Source organism: Furipterus horrens, unplaced genomic scaffold (assembly GCF_987537825.1).
Source record: "Furipterus horrens unplaced genomic scaffold, mFurHor1.1.pri manual_scaffold_10, whole genome shotgun sequence".
Classification (NCBI taxonomy): domain Eukaryota; kingdom Metazoa; phylum Chordata; class Mammalia; order Chiroptera; family Furipteridae; genus Furipterus; species Furipterus horrens.
This window is the reverse complement of record NW_028327180.1, coordinates 71451787-71474268: the sequence shown is the minus strand read 5'-3', so window position 1 is coordinate 71474268 and position 22482 is coordinate 71451787. Positions and strand designations below refer to the sequence as shown.

Below are 22482 nucleotides of genomic sequence, written 5' to 3'. Positions count from 1 at the left end.
CTGGTGCTCTGTGTTTTAACAAGCCCTGATTCTGACACCTGGTAAAATCTGAAAACCATAATCCTAGTACTTTAGGTTGATGGACTTCCACAAGAATAACACCTGGATTTACCTTATTGTAAAGCTCCCAGGGCCAAGCCTGTGTCATCACTCACTAGCACTCATTGTCCCTGCAGTGGTGATAGTAGTGGGGCTTAAGAACAACCTGCCCCTAGCCTTTGAGATTTGTCACAACTTAGTAGGCTGAGGACTGATGGGTTTGCTTCTCAGGGGAACCCACGTGGTTCACCAGCACTGCACTTTCCAGCTCCCGAAGGTAGCCAGCTAGCTGCTTTGCTAGTGCCTGCCTTTTGGTCACAAATAAGAGAGGATAGGTGCATCAGTTAATCAAACCAACAGATTTTTTAAAAATGAGCACCTACTGTGGATGTAACATAAGAAGGTCAAGACCTTTGCATTGACAGGAAAATGGCTTTGGGGGGTTTGTGATACTGATGGGGTGGATCAGCATCAACATGTCTGGGAGATATGGGACTTGTGAATCAGCATTCCCCACATTGGCGCATGAAGAGGAAAGGCAAGGGCTGAGTTGGATAAAGTCAACAGATCCGTGATCTGAACCTTTAATATGTGAATCTCCCAAAAGGCGTGTGTTATGCCACATTTCCACAGTTCAGGAAATGCTATTTAAATCCACACTCTTCTTTTGAGGGGAAAATGTATTTCTTAGAATGGATGCCATTATTATGGCAAGATCCTTCAGGAGAGCAGAGACTTAATTTATATATAAATTTATGGCCATAGATAGCTCACTGAAGGACAAAATGGGATCTGGTATAAGGAAAAGACCACGTGGCCTGGTCATGAAGCCTTGGCTCTTAAACTTTCTAACTATGTAAACTTGGGAAGTTATCTCACCTCTCTGAGCTAAACCTATTCTCTGAAATGGTAATAATAATAGTAAAAATAATAATAGTAATAATAAGACCCACATTCAGGGTTGTTGTGAGGGTCAGATGAAATGATGCCTGCATAACATTTAGCAAATGGCCTCGTGCATAATAAGTGGTTAACAAAAATTGTTTACTACTATTAGGGTTTTATTGCCTTACCATTATTTGCTCCTAGACTGCCCTCTTACCAATGAACAGTCCCCTAGTGTTGGTTTCTTTCAGTGGTGGCAGGAGATTGACGCTCAATGTTTATTTTTGTTTATTTGATACTGACATAACAAAAAAAAGCAACCCAGATTAAAAACATTGAGATGATAATTTTTAAATAAAACACCTAAACTTAAATTAACTGCAAATAACAGAATACACTCAAATCAATAGAAGTGCTCCTCTTCGGAGACAGGGTTCAAGCTGTTTGCCCAAAACAGGCTTAGGTGTTTAGTCTGGGGAGCCTCCTCAAGCCATCTTCCCTATTGTTTCTCCATTGGGTGGAGCCAGTTGGACCCAGACTAATTAGACTAGAACCCAGTTGCAGTCTTAGTTTCCACGAGGGGGTAATTAGCCTCGGAATTACTTTACAGCCTATGACTGTGTAAACTTGACTGTCATTATGGCAAAATTAAAAACAGTTTCTGAAAAGAATTATTCTGAAATTCTGATCTTAATCATTTGCTGCATTTGCTCTATTGGGTTCTCTTCCAGTACCTATCAGCTTTCTTCACAAGGAAGCAGTGAGGTTCTTTCCAAGACATTGATTTAGTGTTCCTTTCAATATTCCTTAAAAATTGAAGAGGTGATGGTGCTGTTCTCTGGCTGTTGTCAAAAATGCTCAGAAAAGGGATAAAATGCCTGTTGTAAGGACCACCTTGTTGCCCAGTGAGAAGAAGCCATGTCTTCAGAGGGAAGCAAGATGGTATTGCCCACAAAGAAATAAAAGCAGAGGTGTCTATCCAAGGTGCAGCATTAGAATCCTAAGAAGAGACATCGGTGCAGTAGAAATAGCATAATTCAAGGAGGGTTTATTACAAAGAGTAGGGGCAGGAGAATCAAAAGGGAACACAGTAAACCAGGGCTAGTAGCACCCAACTACTTATCATCTTTAGGCTTAAGGGCCTTGAGTTGAAAGTGTTTACCAGAACCCAAAAGGGGAAAGAGTTCTATAGAGTTGGCACCTTTAAAGGGCCTTTGGTCAAGGGACTTAGCTAAGTGGTGGTGACCTCTCTCAGAAGGGAGACAAAGGAATGAAAACCTTGACTCCTTCCTTTTTCTCATCTCCTGCCAGAGCTCCCCCTTGGTGAGCCCAACAGGAAACCAGAGGGTGCAGGAAACCCCTGTTGATGGATTCCATGCAGGTAAACTCCCAGAGATGAGGGCAGACTGGAGAGTAGATTCCATCCAGCATGGATATATATTTCCATACCATTTATAAAAGCCAAAGAGTGGGGCCAGAAGGGCTAACCATCATAAAGGACTGCCTAAATCAATGGTAGAGTGGAATAGTACCCAGTACAGCAGAAGAATGCGGTAGGTCTATATACACTGGTATGGAGCAACCTTCAGAGGTGCATTAAGGACAAAAGCAAGGTTCAGGAGAGTGTGTACCTGTGGTTCTCAGTCCACGCTACACATTAGCATCACCTGGGGAACCTAAAGTAAAATATACCAACACCTAGGTCGCTTTCCTGGAGCCTCAGATTTCATTGGTCTGGGGTGAGATCTGAGTTTGGCAGTTTCCTAAACTTCCTAGGTGATTTTTGATGTACAGCTAGATATGAAAACCATTAGTGAGCATTGCATGATTCTTATGTAAGAATCCAGAGGTCTGTACACCAACAGATGTGTGAACATGTCTGTAATATTTCTGGAAAGATACAGGGGGATGAATCTATGGTTGTCTCTGACGGAGTCAGATGGGGTAGTGTGGCCTGTGGTGGAAGGGACACTGACTTTTCCTTTCAACACTGTTCTTTTGTAGTATTGGAATTTTTTTACATGGGCATGCATTGATCAGGTTTGAAAACAATTACAAATAGATTTCCTCCGTTTTGAAATCACCATTCTTTTATTTTCTTTAGAACGTTGTGGGGTGCATCTTCATGAGAGGAATTTTTAAATATATGTGCTTTTATTTCTTCCCAGTTTTATTGAAGAATAGACATATAGCATGATGATTTGATGTTAAAAATATGAACACTTCATCAATTTGCGTGCCATCCTAACGCAAGGGCTGTGCTGTATCATATCAGTTTTTAGTATATGTGTTGCCAAAGTGAGCACCAGGAATTTTTTTTTTTAACCTTTAAAATGTGTTACATTCTTGCTCTGGTTGGTATAGCTCAGCAGATTGAGTGCCGGCCTGCAAACCAACGGGTTGCTGGTTCAATTCCCAGGCAATACACATGCCTGGGTTGTGGGCCAGGTCCCCAGTTAGGGGCGTGTGAGAGGTAACCACATATTGATGTTTCTCTCCTTCTTGTCCCTCCCTTCCCTTCTCTCTAAAAATAAATTAATAAAAATTTTTTTTAAAAAACTGTTACATTCTCAATAGCCAGGAGTCTAAGTAAGAAGATGCTGTTTGATTGAAGAATAAGACCTGTACCAAGAAGGTGTTACTTTTGGTGTGTTATAAATGAAATTAAGTCAGTCTGAATTCTTCAGTGGCACGAGACTCCTCTTCAGGCTGGTCCGTCCAAGGCTCCAGTTCGGTTCAGTAAATGCTGTCTGTTGGGGCAGCAGAGGAAAGTGGTCTCGGGGAGCTAAGTGGAGTGGGTCCAGTTAGAACCCTGCATCTGAACTGATATCAGATTTCTTATTAATTTGGGGAGCCCTAACTTAGGAAACCAGAAAGTCATTTTTTTACATCGAGCAGCTAGCTACTCATGAACTTCTCCCCCATCCCCTCAACTGACATTGCGAAATGTAAGTAGTTCAGTTTTTCTTGAGCTATATATAGTTCTTTCAACTGATCTTCATCTGTCATTCTCCATCTGTTCTCTACCCAGTTTCCTTTAAAAGCTGCGTTTTAAAGCATAACATATAATGGAAAAACCTTAACTCCTGACCTTTGTGGAGATACATTAGAATTACTCAATAATAATTAGCAGTTGCCCTGGTAACCTCAGATGCACTACTTAAATCACCTGTATTCATCACTATCCCCTGCCTTCTAGGCAGTAAGATCACTTGCTTCCTGCTAATGAAAAAAGGAACAATTTAGTACTTTTAAAATCCTTTTCAGCTTCTGTTGTAAGAATAGAAGTGATACTGTTTGTTATTAGGCACACTGAAAAGAGGGTTTTTGTTTGGTTTTTTAGTGACTGAAGCAGAGACATAGGAGAGTAATCATCTTAGGTTTTAAGCAAGTTGAAAAACCCTATTCAGTTTATTTTGTTCACCACTGTACTCAAAACCGTTGAAGATCTAAGCAGGTGAAACTTCCAGATTAGAATTTAAGGATAGTGGCACCCTGGATGGAATGGGAGAATGAGACTGGCAAGCCCCTCATTATATCATGTCAAACATCACTGACAAGGATGATTAAAGCCCATTAACTTCAGCGCTTTGACTTGAAGAAGGCCGCTTGAAAGCTGGAAAAGTCAAAGCTGAAGCACAAGAGAGGTTTCTTCAAATAAATGTGTTGACTTCAACTCTGTTTCAGAAGAAGCCCATCGATATTCTTCCTTAACTTCCATACACTGTACCATGCTTTACAGCACAGACCTCATGGTAGCAGCGCCATCTAACTCTCTGTTCCTTCTTGGGGAGAAACAGCCCCCCACCCCCTCACACATGTGCATCCTTCTTCCCTTTCTTCTGTGGACCCTTTGTGTGAAAGTGGAATTAGAGGAAATATGTCCTTAGTCACCCCATGGCAGCACTTACAATGTGCAATTGTCTCAGTGAAAATAAATTGGCAGGAGATCACAAGTCAAGAAGTAGGGTCGGGAATCCTGGACATGCTAACCCAGTAGAGACAAGGTCTGCAAGTTAGTGCCCAATGTGGCTGCTGTGATCATCCCAGACAGCAGTTAGACCCAGCACTGTTCCAGATGACCACTGCAACTAAGTAATTTCTGCAGAAGAATACGCACCAACTGCTCTTGCACAACACTCTACCCTCTCTTAAATCTCAAAGGAATGCAGACATATCTTCATCTTAGGTGCCCCTTTGGAATATGGCACTGCCAATTGATCATTTGCTGCTGTAGCCTGCCTGTATCATAGAGCCCTCGTGAATGCGAGCACTCAAAATTGGCCAGAATGGATAGACAGAACTTTTCTAGTCAGTTTACTAAATCTTGTTAAGGACACTGTTCCAGACACAGGAAAGAAATGAAAAAAAATACTCTTCCCTCAAATCTCTTACAGCCCAGGTGGGGAAAATCAGATCTACGTACATGGGGGTAGCATTGCTGTTAATATGAGACAGATTTTAAGTAGTGAGTGAGTGGCCTGGTCATTCACTCAAAAATATTTATGTTTGAATGAGTTGTCTTTTCCATTTATATTGCATGGATAGCATTCCCAGTAATCTCCTTACTTCATCTTGTAGATCTACATCGAAGTTTGTGATTAGCTTGCCTGCCTTGGTCCAGCTTGCCGAGAGTGGCAGGACGGAGGGGGTGGGAGTGGGGGCAGGTGTTTGGTTCTAGTTTTATGACCCAACTTTTTTTATCCTGTTAGCCAGAAGACTTCCTATGTCTCAGACTTGGCCAATTATCAAGTGTTGGGGGTATAAAAGAAAAGATGGTACAATGTCTCACGTGTGTGTGTTTGTTTTTTTCCTCAGAGGTCTCTATGGATCCAACATTTTAGATGGCAAAATAATTAAAATTTGGACTGTAAGAAAGATGTAGAGAGAAAAAATATTGAAAGGAATGAAAAGTTGGAATTTGATCATTTGAATATGTTGCCTTTTTGAAGTCCCCCTACCCCTACCACTACTGCAAGTTCTCATTAGGACAGTTCTCTATTAGGGCAATACTTGAGGCAAAAATTTGTAATGATTTCTTATATGAAGCCCTACACCAAATATCCTGTTCAATTGAAATTTAATTCATACCTTGAAAGATTGCTTTCTGGCCTTTATATGGAAGAGGAAAGTTCTTTAGAGTTAGTTCTTTAAACTCTGAATCAGAGTAGCCAGGAAAAATAAAAGAGGCTATGCCTCACCATGGTTCAAGAAAAGTTTTGCAAGTAAATTTTCATGTTTCTGTATAGAGGTGAGGGCTCTTTTTTCTGGTTCTTGATCTATAAGGAAATTCTAAATCAAATTCCCTCTTCCTCGCAGGCCAGCTGTTAAGTTCTGCCTTTAATTTTCACCCAAGTCAATTAGATCCTATGCCCACAAGCAAGCACCCTGGTTCATCATTACAAAAAAACTTTTGCTGTAATTTCCTTTGCATACATGGCTGATTTTTCCAGGCTCTTCTTCCACATCCAGAAACATCAGCTCCTGGAGTTTGTTCTTTTCAAGGTACAATTCAGTAACCAATACCAGAGGTGAAACAAAGGGAGGCTTACTAGAACCTGAGTTGAGATGATATTTTGAATACCGCTTGCTGTGATTCAGGCCATTGGGAGTCCTACTAGTCATAGCCTCGGTGCTACTGTTGACACTCAGTAACACCTTATTCATTAATTTTGATGTGCCTCAGAAGCAGATTCACTGAGCTTGGCACAACTGGTTTAGCTGAAACCTGAGACCCTTATCTAGAATATGAATATGTAATCCGTATGACCTCCCAAACAGGAGAGCAGTCTGATTTTAGGTAGGACCCTGTTTGTGTCCTGCTACAGCCTTATGCTTAGCTTTAGCCCAGATTTGTCTAGAAATATATGAATTTGTAGAAAAGAAGAGAAAGAAAACACCATCTCTGCTCAAATGAGTTGAACTGTGTTTTGTTACCTTATAAAGATTTCCCTTTTCTCTTAAAAAAGGACAGGATCCTTTCAAGGCAGCTTTCCTGCATAGCACCATGGGCTGCCTTGACTGTGGCAGCTGTGGGACTAGAATGTGTGTCTGTGCCGGGCTGAGGCTGGACTCAGGACTCCTAAGGACCATGCTTTGGTTTCATTGAGTGGGGCACACAGGTTGAGATTTTTGGAGGTGGGGTGTACAGATGAGGGGATTATCAGTTGGGGAGGAACTTTGGGGAACATAGGAATTTCTCCTGTGTAGTGTGTGATATATATTTTCTTCCATGTCATCTCATAGTCTTTGGTTAAAATCAGGTTTTCATTATTCAGTCTGTCACAGTGCGAAGAGGGTGGGGTCTGGGACAGACTTATGTGAGTTCCCACCCCAACTTCACTGCTTATTAGCTTTGTTGCCGTGAAGTTAGTTGATATCTGTAAGCCTCGTCTCTTTAGTAGGTAATAGTATCTACTTCACAGGGTGGTTGTGAGGATTTAATGAAGTCATTCATATAAAGCATGGCTTCTAGCCCATAATAAATCCTCAATAAAAGCCACCTGCTATAATTATTGTCAAAATGTTAACAGTAACTGAGGACGTGCATGTCCGTGGGGGGTTGTATTGAGGTGCTAATCCTCACAGTGAAGGGGATCTAGTCATATCTGAGTTACAGAGTAACACGCCTCCCCCAACTAGTCTAGAACAGTCCCACTACACACCTGGCAGTGAGCACCAGAGGAGCTCTGAGTAGCTGGAAGAGCCCACACCTTCTGGTGTCTAGCCTGGTTGGACACCCTGAGGTTTCCTCAGGGGATCGAGAATGTGTGGGGGAGAAGCGCAGGCCAGGAGCCCAGAGAAGGTTGGAAAGAGCTGGAGTTATGGGGAGGTGGGGTCACTTGGAAGAAAGCCAGCCCCAGTATGAAGTTGAGCATCACCACCCTTCAGCTCTTTGGTGTGTTGGCCCTTTCAGCTTCCAGCTGTCCCTGCTTGATGCTTCCGCATCTGGCTTATTCTTTCCCACTGTTCAGTGAAGGCCTCCTTTTCCCCTCATGGCTTCTGAGTCTATAGCTTTGGATTGTCAGGGCCCCTTAAATAGGCCTCAGTGCTACCTCATGGCTTGACTCTCCACAGAATTTAATTCTCTGCTTCCCAGCCCTATTTCCTGAGAGGGAAAATCTGACTGAGCTAGTTTTCTACTTGGCCCCGTCCCCAGCTGGTGGCTGATCTGTGGACTGGAGGCCCTGAGGCAGGTGCTTCTACAGATGAATCATCTGTGGTCAATGGGGCTGGATGACAAAGCTTTCCAGCAGGAACTGAAGGAAGAACAGGTCCCAAAGTTGGCCATGTCCAAGATATACCTTATTTTGTACACAATAACAAACTTGGCTCCTAGATTTTCTGTTTTTCAATATTTTAGAACACTCTCTGTTGAAACAGGAAGTTTGTACAGTTACCCTTGAACAACACAGGTTTGGACCATGCTGATCCAGTTATGTGTGATTTTTTTTTTCCAATGAATATACAATCGGCCCTCTATATTCTCAGGTTCTGTATCTCTAGATTCAGCCCACCATGGACTGAAAACAGTATTTTCCATCCCAGATTGGGAGTCCATGGATGCAGAGGGCCGACTCTATGCACTGTTGTAGATTACTTTATGTAAGGGATTTGAGTATCCATGGATTTTGGTGTCTGCAGTGGGTCCTGGTACCAATCCCCAACAGATACCGGGGCGGCTATAGTAAGGTTTTGAGAGAGTTAAAAGTTGTAACTTTTGTAAGATTTTTGACTGCACAGATGTTGGTGCCCCTAACCCTTGTGTTGTTCAAAGGTCAGCTGTAATTGCTGATCAGGCATGGTATGGGACTTTAAAAAAAAAAAAAAAAGACACAAACTGTAACAATACAGAGATCTGGATACAAGAGCAAGCTACCCTACATACCAGACAACCCCTTGGGTTATAATTATATGACAGACAGCACACGACAGTAATTCATGTCAAGTAAATTGTTTGACATACTCTACTTTTGAAGATAAAAATAGGTGTGCTGTATCTTAGGAAGATTGCCATTGGTTTAAATAAAAACCTGTCTGCTTAAATAATTTAATGTGATTTGTTTGTAAAATTACTAGAGGGAAAACCTTGACTGATACAGATTTTATACCATAAATCTGGTAACAGTGTGGGGAAAGGGAGGAGCATGTGACCAAGCCAGGTCGACCATAATATTTGCAGGGTTTTGTTTTTTTTAACTGGAGCTGGGTTAAGATTCTTTCTATCTTGTCCAGAATGCTGAGCACCCATGTTCCCCACCCCAGAGAGCCCAGTTGCTGTCATTCCAATGTGCAAAGAGAAGCAGAAAAGACATAGTTGGAGCAACACTGGATAGGTGGCTTCCTGTATTCCTTTTTTCTTACTTGAGTTCAAGGCATTTTAATTTTCTGCAACCAAAGTATTTCTCACTCAACAGGAATTACTGAATGTCTTCAATATGTAAGCCCATTCTGTTAATGATGAGTTAGATGGGAGTAGTGTCCTTGATAATGAGAGATAGCAGTAATATAAAATAGTTTAATTTATAACAATCTATAATGGTAATATATTATTAATATATAAAATATAAATCATAAAACAGTACATCTTTGGGATAAAGTGAAATTTCCCAGTGGGAGAGATGACTTGGAGCTAGGATGGCCAAAGAACAGTTGGTGATCAAATTGGCATTTGAACTTGGGTCTTAAAAAGTGGGTTGGATTTAGACAGAAGGGACCTGGAGTATTCTGGGAAGAGCAGGGAAAGACTCAGAGGCAGGAATGTACAGGGCACGTGCAGGGAGCCGCTCATAATTGACTTGATCTGAACATACGCTTCTCATCCATTACATTACAATTATTTTCTTTCTTATATCAACAAGATTTTTACTTCTTCAGGCGCTAAAGCTGAGAAAGCCTAGTAATATTGTCTTCCCATTCCAGAATTCCATACTAGCTGAACCCCAGTGGAACATCTTCTATTGATTTATCTTGTATAATTAACGTGCCTGAAATGTTCTCTACTTTCATCACAGTTTTGCTTCATAGTCAAATAGGCCTCACCATCTGGAACTCCTCTATTTTTTTAGCCCAAATTTTCTTCCACAAAGGGCCTGTTTGTATTTCTAAGTGTCACACAAAGCCCTACAACATTCTGCTTCATTCTCTTGGCTTTGAGTTTTATCCTGTAAAAAGCCAACAACATAGATTTGAAAATAAGCTGTATTCCTCCTGTCTGTGTTACAACCCAAGACCTAGCACACGCATCAAATTCTGACACTTCCAGCTTTCAGCAAGGCTGCTTACCTTGGAGTCAGGTAAATAGCTCTGAGCTCGACATGGATAGCACAGCTCAGAGGCAATTGGAACAGGCCAGGTTCATTGTGGGCTTAATAAGGACAGAGTATAAATAATGATCATATAACCATACAGAAAATTCCTGCTTATTTTCACTCCTTAGAGTTGCTATATTTTGCCTTCAGTTACTATGCTAAACCTGATAAAGTGAGCCAGTTATTTATTTTCATTCAGATCAGTAACATTCATTCTCTTTCTCAAATTCTAAGTGGATTATATTGGGTTGGCCAAAAAGTTTCTTTAATTTTTTTTCGTACAGTGGCTCTAATAGTGCTTAGTTGTCTTCAACTTCATTTGAAACAATTCTGTTAGATTATATTGTGACAGCTGTGGTATCAGTGTGAATTAAAAAGAAACATAACAGAACTTCCGACCAAGATGGAGGCCTAGACAGACACGCTGGGTCTCCCTCCACAGCTAAGAAGGAATACAACTACTTCAAAACTAGAGACAATCAGAAGTTCCAGAAAATCAAACTGCATGGAAGTCCAACAAACAAAGATATAAAGAAGAAATACTCATCCAGGCAGGTAGGAGGGGTGGAGCCGGGGCGGAGAGGACGCGGTGTGATGGTGGCTGCAGCAGCAGCAGGCCAGTGGCAAGTCACACATTTTCAAAAGTCAGGAGGGACACCTGGGTAGCTTTCCCAGCTCCTGACCAGACCGCACAGCTCATGGTCCCAGTGCCAGGGAAAATCAAGCTTCATTACTTCTGACTGTGCAGACCAGTGGGGATTGGGGTGGAGGAAGAAACTGCCGGTCTCTCGGCAGAGTCCACTTGTTTAAAGGGCCCCCAGGGTCCTAGAACATCCACAGACCCACCCACTCTGGGAAGGACAGCCAGGGCAACAGCTAGAGAGGCACCAGTCCCATATGAAAGTGGGAGAAGTGCCTGGAAAAGGGGCAAGTGCTGAGCAAGTGACATTGTTCCCTCTCAGACCCCTCCCCGACACACAGCGCCACAACGACATTCATCACCCTTTACTGATGAATACCTAAGGCTCCTCCCCTTACAACGTAACAGGAGTGACAGCTGTACCTAAGACACAGAGGCAAACACAGGAGCCTGTCAAGATGTGGAGACAGAGAAGCATGGCCCAAAAGGGGAAATGGATCAAGGTTCCAGTGGGAGAACTAAGTGACGAGGAGATAGCCAACCTAACAGGTGCAGAATTCCAAACAGGGGTGATAAAGTTGCTCACAGGCTTGACAGATATGCTTGAGTATGGCAAACGCATGAGGGAAGAAGTGAAGGCTATGCTAAATGAAATGAAGGAAAACCAATGGTGAAGGGTAGGAAACTGGGGTTCAAATCAATAATTTGGAATATTAAGGGAGAAAAAAAGTCAACCAGTACAGAATGAGGAAACAAGAATTGAAAAAAATGAGGAGAGACTTAGGAACCTCTGGGACAACTTTAAACGTGCAGACATCCGAATCATAGGGGTGCCAGAAGGAGAAGAGGAAGAGCAAGAAATTGAAAGCTTATGTGAAAACATAATGAAGGAAAACTTCCCAGATTGGGCAAAGGAAATAGACATACATGTCCAGGAAGCACAGAGAGTCCCAAACAAGCTAGATCCAAAGAGGACCACACCAAGACACATCATAATTAAAATGCCAAAGGTGAAAGATAAGGAGAGAATCTTAAAAGCAGCAAGAGAAAAGCAGAGAGTTACCTACAAAGGGGTACCTATAAGACTGTCAGCTGGTTTCTCAAAAGAAACTTTGCAGGCAAGAAGAGGCTGGCAACAATTATTCAACGTGATGAAAAGCAAGGACCTACAACCAAGATTACTCTATCCAGCATAGCTATCATTTAGAAAGGAAGGGCAGATGAAGTGCTTCCCAGACAAGGTAAAGCTAAAAGAGTTCATTATCACCAAGCCATCATTATATGAAATGTTAAAGGGACTTATTTAAGAAAAAGAAGATCAAAACTATGAACATTAAAATGACAAGAAACTCACAACTATCAACAACTGAATCTAAAAAATAAAAACAAAATCCAACTATGCAAACCAGAACAGGAACAGAATCATAGGTATGGGGATCATTTGGAGGGTTGTCAGCTGGGAGCGGGGAGGGGGAGAAATTGGGAAATGGTGCAGGGATTAAGAAGCATAATCGGTTGGTACAAAATAGACAGCGGGAAGTTAAGAATAATATAGGAAAGGGTGAAGCCAAAGAACTTAAATGCACAACCCATGAACATGAACTAAGGAGGGTGGGATTGCTGGAGGGAATGGGGGTACTGGGCAGAGGGAAGCAAAGGGGAAAAAAATTGGGACTACTGTAACAACATAATCAATAAAATATACTTTAAAAAACCTTATCGAAAGTGGTGAATTTTTGTGCAGCCCTTTTAATATTAAAGAAGGAAGAAAATACACAACATTTTTGGCATATTATGCTTTATTATTTCAAGAAAGGTAAAAACACAACTGAAACATAAAAAAAGATTTGTCCCATGTAGGGAGAAGGTGATGTGACTGATTGAATGTGTCAGAAGTGATTTGTGAAGTTTCTTGGTACTGTTGACATTTTAACCCAAGAATGCTTTGCTGTGGGGCTGTCTTATGCATTGGAGGATGTTTAGTGACACCCCTGGCCTCTAACCACCAGAAGCTGATAGGAGATAGCTGCCATACTCAGAATATCCAAATCAATAAAGTTATTGGTGAAAATGAAAAACATGTCTTTTGTTTTATAGAAAAACTAAACGGACGTTTTGGCCAACCCAATAGAAACTGCTCCCCCACAGCCATTCAGCTGTCGCTGATACATGGCAATGCACTGTTGAAGTTACTCTCAGACATTTACTTTCAGAATATTTTCCTACCTCTCAGTCCAGGGCCTTTATGGACCCTAATAAGAGCCAGCTGTTCCTGTCCTCACATGTTTCTGGAAACTGGGTACTCGTATAAACATCCCTTATGTGACATATTTTAAATGTGCAAATAGTTGTTATATATAAGACTATGTTGTCAGCTGGAGCAAATTTACCAATCAGGTTTCAGTAGCAGAAAACTCAGCCCAGCTAACTCAGGCTGAAGTGGAACTTACTGGTTCACCTATGTACTTGAGAAGCACATGAACATCTGACTTCAGGCATGGATGGATCCAGGTGTCAGATGTTGCCATCAGGACCCAACTCTTTCCATCTCTTAGCCCAGTTTTCCTCTATGTTGGCTCTTCTCCTGGATGAGAGCTTTCCTTTTGATTGCAAGATGGTTGCCACCAGCTGGACTTACCTTTCTTTCTTTCTTTTTTTTTTTAAAAAAGATTTTATTTATTTATTTTTAGAGGAGAAGGTGGGGCAGGGCAGGGACAAAGAGAGGGAAAGAAACATTGATTTGTTTCTTGCCTCTTGCACGCCCCAGCTGGGGACCTAGCCCACAACCCAGGCATGTGCCCTGACCAGGAATCAAACCGACAGTCTTTCGGTTTGCACGCTGGCACTCAATCCACTGAGCCATACCAGCTAGGGCTGGACTTAGCATTCTAAAACTCTTAAGTTTGGAAGAAAGAACCTCTGTACCCCAAAAGTTTGAACAGTAGTCTGGACCTTATTCCTCTTGGTCCAAATTGGCCAGGAGTAAAACAAAACAAAACAAAACAAAAACAAATTGGCCAGGAGTATGTGATGCTCTGCGGAGCTAGGCCTGAATCGCCTGTTCATCCTTGACTCGGGACAGAGCATGTGGACTGTGAGGTGGGAGAGGGGGAGGTCTCCCGAGGAGAGACAGCCCCAGACCACAGGTGTCCACTGCTGTGGGCCTTTCTTACATGGATTTAGTGGCTTCACTGAACTCCAGGAGGCAAATCTGTGCTGCTTTTTGTTGTTGTTCCCAGTCGTTCCTTACATGTTCTCTGAAAAATGTCCCCTTTTGGAGTCCAAATGGTTGTTGCAGATTTTCTTATTTTATTCTTAGTTAACTGACTGGCTCCTTTGAGAATAGCATTTTTTATAGTTTTAAAACATGAAGAAAATGTCATCATCTTACATAGCTTTGGACACAGTCGGTTCCTTTAGAAGCCAAATTTCTGGGGAAATGATGTTATTATCAGTGCCCATTACAGACCATTAGAGGACATATATGGCACCCTGGTGTGCTGGGGCTTGGCCTCCTTTCTTTTTAATGACAGCGTTATAAGGAGGGCTTCTTAGAACGTGATTAAGTGATTAAGCAGAGGAAAAGGAATCTGAAAGGACTGGCCCCTTCTCTTCTGTGAGAGCCATGAACACGCACGAGCGGGCATCTCCTGGCTCAGCAGCTCTGGAAGCCTCTCAGGCAGAGGCCGCTGGGTGGTGGCATCTGCTGGTGGTCTGCCAGAAACGTCAGGGCTGCCGGCCGCCAACTCATGAGCTGTGCGCACGTCTCCAACTGGTAGTGACATTGTCCAAAAGCTATGAGTGTGGATAAGAACAGGTTCTTCTGCCAGGATCATGTCGAGCTGCTGGAAAATTCCACCTTAGTTTGATCCTCCAGTGCCTGATTCACATTCCTGAGACCAAATTTTGCTATTGAAGGTTGAAAATACAGAATGGGGGAAAAGTAGGTTTATAGTTGTTCACATGGAAAAGGATGCAGTAATTGATAAATAATAATACAAGAATGAAGTGTGTCTCCCATACTCACAACCTACTTTTGCCCCACCCTGTGTGTTTGTAGGATGTCAACTCTCCATGAGATCTAGGACGATGGTAGTGGTGATGATGGTAGCTAACATTCATTAAGCACTTTACAGGTGTTTACTTATTTAATCATCATAATACATACGATGCTGTTATAACCCCCAATTTACGGATGAGAAAGGGACTGAAAGAACTCCATGATGTTCTCCCTAACCCTTCGTTCCCTAGTATGACTCAAGTTCAAGATGCTGGGCAAGTTTGGGGAGCTCAGAGGAATGTGGGAGAAAAAGGAGCAGTGAGTGAGTACCTAGGAAAAGAGGTCAGGCAGGCCAGAGTGTCAGAGAAAGCAAGGGGAGGAATAGAGCAGGAAATAGTTAGAATATGCAATAACAAAGGATAGAGAATATAAAGGATGAAAATAGGGGATTCCAGGGAAGAGTTTAGTGATAAATGTTTAGTGACTGTCTGCTGTCTCCAGGCACTAGTCTTGAGGTTTACATGCATAATCTTCCTCAAGATCAGTGAGCTGGGAGGCAGCAGAACCGGAATTTGGCCTGAGGCCTATATAAGCCCCCAGGTCAACAAGACTTTGGTTGTCTTGAGGACTAGTCCCTCATTCCTAGGCACTGTTCTCAGCCCTGGACGTGAGCTACTTTGATCCTGAGATTTGACCTTACTCAGAGATAATACTGATACAGCCCTTCCTTTGCTGGGAGGCAGTTACTGTTTTCTCCCATCACAGGGAGGGAAGGGGGAGGGAACACGGTTTTATAGCGCTCCTCCTTTCTTCCAAAGTTTCAGGCTTTAAAGAGCCAACTCTTCAAACTTCAAGTATGTTGGCAGAGGTGCTAATCTCGCCTTAAGCATTCCATAACTCTCTAATCTCAGGTAAGCAGTGTTTTTTCATACTCATGAAATGTCCTTAACATTTGCTCATTTCTGCCATAAAAACAAAACTAAAGATTTTCCTTCCAAAGCTGACCATCTGGTTGTCACTACACTTCCCTCCAAATTGAAGAGGCAGCAGCAGGATGTTTGCAAGTCCAGCCTTTATCTCTGGCATAGGCACAATTCTAGTATCAACTGATTGCATTTCCAATTGCTATTAGGTTTGCAATTTGAGGATTGAACTTCCTCTTCATTTTTTTTTTCCCTTTCCTGCCTTTTATTGCTTGGCATCCAGATATAATCGTTCCCCTGAGGGCCGAATTGATTTTGATGCATTTATTAAAGGATGGCTTTATAGTTTGGGAATTGTGTCCACTCAAAATCCAGGCCGGCAACTGTCATACACACACTTGTCTCCAGTTGCCAGTGAAATCCAGTCCAGCATTTCCAAGACTTTCAAGCCTTTGCTGAGTTCAGGCATTTGCTTTTTATTTCAAGTCTTTGTGTGCTGACAAGCTCTGTACATGTGTGTGTTTAGAGCACAGTTGAGTGGCAGTGCAAGCAAATGTGTTACATGTGCCAGGGTCTGGGGATAGCTGTTCTCTGAGCATTGTTGATAACCAAACAAAAACGTGAGGCTCATTACTCTTTTTCAAAATGCATACACAGTCGAGTAAAATTGGAATAAAAGATAACAACACAGGCTAAAAGAAGAGAGTAATTCAGCATCAGACTTCCCTGAGCTACCTATGGCAGCCATGAGAAAGGAGAGGAAAATGTGTGTAGTTCAATTGTCTACTCAAGGAAAGCATGGCAACTCACCAAAATTTATGACAGGTGTATTTTCAGATGGGGCTAAGATGTTTCTCAAAAGAAAGAAAAAGTAGCTTTGGATTGTTTTATTAACATTTTCTTGAGCCCTTACTAAGTTCAGGCACTTTGCTTAGCAGTTTACAGATGCATTATTTTACTTACTTCACAATCACCCTCTGAGGTAGATAGTACTTTCCTTATTTCACAGAGAAGAGACTGAGCCCTGGGAAGGTTAAGTAACTTGCCCAAAGTCCAGGCAGTTCAGCTCCACACACTTTTCACCACCTCACTGGGGAACTTTTTTTGTCCAGGCCTGTGTAAGTCCTAAATTGCAGCCCCAGCAGAATTAGAGTTCTGCATCATGCTGCCTAGAAAGGAGGGATGACCTTGACCTACATTCCACATGAGGCTTCCCTGACTTGAGAGATTCACCCTACAGAGAATTTTTGTTTGGTGGAAGCAGCCTGGATAGTGAGGCTGGTCCACCCAACATGATCAGTTGGGTTTTTGCAAAGCTAAGGAGCGCCTCTTCCCAGGATTCATCCACCGGCTGCATGTGAGCTGTACCTAAACTGCATCAACTTTAGAAACCAGTCGTTAGCTCTAGAACAGAGAGAGGTTTTACCTTCCGGTGTGTAGCAGCAGGAAGGTTAACACCCATTTCTCTCAAATAGGCTCTCCATGTTGTTTAGACATCAGTATTTTTTTAAAAGAAGGATGGCAGTAGGTAGGACTAAATGTCAATACTAATACAGTACCTCTTCTGCTGTCTTATTCAAGCTCGGAGATTCTGTCCCATTCAAAAGCAAATGACACGAAACAACCTCCGTGTCTGTTGGTAAGGATCTGGTTGAATAACTTATTGCACATCTCCACTAAAAAGAACCGAGGGGACAATTCTTGATGTACTGAGGGAGCAATCTCCAGGGTATGTTAAGGAAAACAAGCAGCGTTCATAACAATGTGAATAACTTGATACTATTTGTTTTTAAAGAGGGGGGAATCACACACACACCCCACCACCACCACCACACCATACACACACATCGCACATATTATACATTTTATATGTTTATGTAGTATCTCTGGAGGGAATACAAGAAACTTAAAACCATGGCTACTTCTAGAGAAGGGGAGGTCACAGGAAAGGGAGACTTATCTTTTCCTATCTACCCTTGTGTACTGATACTGTTTGGACATTTTATCTACTGTTATAATATCCATTCAAAGCAGTAGATTAATATAAAAATTAAAGAGGAAAAATGCTCTAGTCCCCCAAAACTTGAAGGGTATTCATATGTTTTATTTATAGATAGAGACATATACTTCTATCCTGTGGTTGTAAATTATCCATCATAAGAGTATTTTAAATCTGTAGCTTATAACCAGGCAACCCTGTAGCAATATAGGATTACCTAGGATCATAAGTAATTGGAGCCCTCATCCAAATACTTGCTGATACGCTACATCTGAGTTTCTAAACAAGTGAACAATAAAGTCCTATATTGAACTCCTAAGCCTCATACCTGTCGGGGACTGATAAGTACACATGGGTAGGTCCTTTGATATGTGTCCAACTCCATTATCAGAGATAAGTGAGCTTAAGTGTAAACCTGTGATTTAACTACATTTCAAATATGATATGGTGCTACAGGAAGGATGCCAGAGAACCTATGTGCTCAGAATTCATATATTGCTGTAACTGTTTAAAAGTTTTTCCTTTCCTATGTAAAAGGAGCCCAAAAGGCCTGTCACCTGTTCAAGGCTGTTGAGATGACATAAAGGCTAACTCTTACTTTTTGGTGCTTCACAAGTGACTAAGTGGTAGTGTTATTTTAGCCAGGAAAAATTCAAGCATCTAGGGTCATGCTTGCAGCTGGCAGAATTCATAAACAGTTAATGATCAAAGGGATTGGCAAACACCATGGAAGGCAGCTCATGGGAAGCGTAAACAGAATGCCTAGGGGGTGCCCGAAGATGCGGACTGTAGTGCCCTGGTAACACTGAAGGAAATGTTTGCTGTCATCTGGTCGTGAAGAAGAGATGTCTGCCATGCTTTAACTTAGCATGGTTTTTTTTCTTTTGCAAGTATATATTTTCAGAAATTTTTTAGGGAAAAGAAACCCACATTTTCCCCCAAATTTTTAGGGTTTACTGGAAAAGGCTGAAAAAATTATACACTTTCTTTTATAAAAAATAATGGATCAAAATGTAGAATATTGCTAATACACACTTGGTCCAGAAGTTTTATACTGCTTGATATACTTGGTAGAGGGAGGAGGGAGTTTTCTGTATTTTTACAAAAACAGTCTGGGGTTTCTGATTATTTTTTTAGGTTTGGAAGAGTGCTGGGATAAGGAATTGTTTTTAACCAACTTGGACTTTTTCCGTTTGTTTTTTAAGTTCCTCATCTGAAATATGGCATGTAAAGTGAGACAAAATCATCTTTATGAGATATATGTCTTCTCCTCCAAGCCACAGATTGACTAAGCCTTTGTCTCTTAAAAAAGATGAAAAGCCCTGTCACCTCTATAATGAAACATCTGCCACACAGACTATGGATAAGAGACTCACTGAGTCTAGTTTCAGATTCATGAACAGAAGCTCACTTCTTAAATGATGGGAGTTCATCCAATGGAACTTTGAAAATAAATTTCATGTGGGAAATTACCCACAGGCTCGGCAGGGGAGCCCTTTAGGCAGGATAGTGACTTCCCAGCACCATCATGGACGTCTCCAAGATGGTTTCTGTCCTTCTTCCAGTTCATCCTAACGGGTGTATCAGTTCCATGCCCACGCACATTTTACCACTGAATAGAAAGAGCCAGTCTAAAAATGAGAACTTAATTTGGATTAGCCCTAGGGTAGCTTGGAGAGTGCTTTAAATGTTTATATTAAAAAGCCCTTGGAAAGACGGTTCATTGGAGCCTGGGGAGGGAATTCCTTTAGGTGACTGTTTAATATTAACCTAAGGGGCAGGCCATTAAGCAGAAGTGTAGATATGGCATGGAAAGTTAAATTTCAATACTGTAATGTGAATTTCTGCCATAAAAAAGGCTTAGATATCTGATTACCATTCTTACGCAATTTTCAGCTCATAATCTCAGAATCCACAAATGCCTTTAGGGTCTAATGTGCAAAGAAAATTCAGTATTGCTAGGAGCCATTAAAAAGAGGTAACTAGTTTCATGGAAAGCAAAAATAGGAGTTACATCAAATCAGGCCACAGTTACCAATAGGCTTTGGTTCTGGCACTCATCTGTTACTACTTTGAGCAAAAATTTGACCTCTGTGTTCTCTGTAGGGACCATATATCTCAGTTCACCTGTTGTATCAGTAGCCCAGGTGTGAATTTAGTGGTGTCCCCCTCCTTCACTGTCCTGGTTTGGGTGATAAATTATATGATCACTAATTATATAGAGTATAGCATTCATCATAACACATTATTATATTAGTGTCCTTTTCACTAAACTGATCGCTTTAGTCTAGGCACCATCTTGCTTGTCTCTATATCCTGGCCTCCCAGAATAGTGCTTGGCTGATGTTTGCCATGTAATGCATGTTGTATGAAGGAATTAACTTCTCAGGCAGTGCCACAAGCCTATAGGGTTTTGATCCATGAAATGTATGTAAAGTCACCAACCATAATGCTCTCCATTGTGAGCAGGCCTTATCAAATGCCAAAACACTCTGTCATGGTTGATTACCAGACTACAGAGACCCTGACAGCGACAGCATATATATAGCAGTCATATACCTGTATCTGATATACACATTGGCCCATAGCTGCCTTGGAAACAAAGTGCTGTCAGCAGACCAGAAGTTTGAATAAAAGTCCTGAGAGATTTAGAATCTGGCTAGCACTATTGTCAAGAAAAATAATATTATAAAATATATGTTTATAGTGCTTCCCAGTCTTCAGAGCCATTTCATACAGATATTTGATGTTCGCTTTAACCCCAGTCACCGCATTTTGCACACTACGTTATGGTTGCCCATTTCCTTCTCTGATTCCTGCACTAAATTGCCAAGTACCTCAAACCCACGTCTGTTTCCTGTTCACTGTTTTTTCCTCAGCACCTGACAGTGCCATTTGTAGGTGTTTCGTGAATATGGACTGACTACAGGAGTGCGGGCTACTAGTGCCTACATTTTGTGAATGAGGTCTCGAGTGGCCTGTCTGAGTCTATGTGGCAGTCTTAAGCTGCTCAGAGGCTGCTGTTCAATCCTGGACCTTCGAATTCCAAATGCTGTGCTCTTCCTGTTGAATAAACACCCAGAAATGACAATGCGGTGTTCATTGTACATACTTAACAACATTGTGAGCAATGTGGAAAAAATGGGAGATTGCAGTTCCCTCTGCCTGGTGTTTCCTCCCGCTTCCTGCACTTGCTAATATCTGTTGTCCCTTTGAAGATGTACCTGAGCTCCTCCAGGGAGCCTTCCCTGACCCCCTTGCCCTTGACTGCACCAGGTGCCATTTTTCAGTGCTGTCTCAACAGTCAGTGCTTATTTCTGTCATTGTACTTAACAACAGCTGCTGCCACCCATCAAGAGTTCCCTTGGTGCCAGACTTGGAGCTGAGAGCTTCACATTCACTCACAATTACCCAGGAGGGATGCCGTTAATGACCTCATTTTTCAGGTGGGAAAACTGAGGCTCAGAAAGATCATCTGCTCTGCATGGGGTCACACAGCCTGTTGTGGCATACTAAAAGAAACGTTATATGATTCTGCTCTACTAAGCCCACCACACTCCACTTAACTAAATGCTTGATACGCATCTGGTCAGATACCAAGCTTCCCCATTGGACTATGAGCTCCTCAAGGGCTGGTACTGGGTCTTATTTCTCTTTGGCATCCAGTACCTTTCCTGGCATCAAGGTGGCTTTTACTAAAGAGTTGTTGGGTGGAAGAACAAGAGAGACAGCAGGGGAGAGCTGTGGGACCCCAGGTATAAACAGTAACCACCTCAGCTGCTTGGACCAGGCCATGACTGCCTGTGAGCCGTTGCTTTTCATGACGGTGACTTTCTGGTCTGCTGGCTGTGATCACCTCCCCTGAATGCTGCCCTTGCTGCTCAAGACGGACGCGGTGCTCTGTTGTTGTCGTCTGGCACCCCAGAATTAATCTCCCCTGTACTGGGGCCTTGGCTCACTGGGAGTGAGTTAGGATCATTAGTGCCAAGCTATTGGGTGGCCACTCCAGAAGGCATTTGGAAGGAGAAACCTTGGGAGGATTTCTTTGACTTGTTTTTGCATGAGGTAATTTGCACTGAAATAGCCCTTTTATTTCCCATTTTAAAAATATGGAGTTGTTTCCAATGTTTGGAAAATCCACATTTGATTTGTAATGTGGGGAAGTCCTGCGATGAATTTTTTTCATCTCTACTCTTGAGACTAAATATAGGCCTTCCTCCGTCCTCCCTCCCCACTCAGCCTGGGTTCTGTCCCTAGCCACCCTGCTGGCACTGTTCTCACCAAGGTCACTCTGTCACATCTCACAGACCCCACTCAGTCTTGTCTTACTTGATTTCTGGCAACAGTGGCCATGATCAAGGTCCCCCTCTGTTTAAAGACCTCTCTTTGCTTGTTTTTGGTGACACCCCACTCTCCAGTTTTCTTGCTCGCTCCTCTGAAGGCTCCTTCCCCTCTATGAGTTCTTATTTCTTAGGGTCTGATTTTAAATCTTTCCTAACTCTTCGATTGATTTTATCCCTTTCTGTGGTTCCAAACACCAGCAATATGCTGGAGATTGTCCGCACCCCGGATCTTCTGCTCATTTGTCCTTCAGACCCATATATCCACTGTCTACTGAGCCCCAGTGCCAGGTGACTCATGTGTGAATGCTTCTTCTCCCTGCCCTGCAATCACTCCTGTTCCTC

The 22482-nt window shown here is 42.2% G+C and overlaps 1 protein-coding gene and 1 pseudogene across 3 annotated transcripts in view; one reads left to right on the top strand and one right to left on the bottom strand.

The window, feature by feature from the left end:
• The window catches only part of ARHGAP26 (Rho GTPase activating protein 26), a 485784-nt gene that overhangs the window by 353820 nt on the left and 109482 nt on the right, over positions 1-22482 (top strand). The window lies entirely within an intron of this gene.
• Positions 3133-3230, bottom strand: LOC150000608 (U6 spliceosomal RNA; annotated as a pseudogene).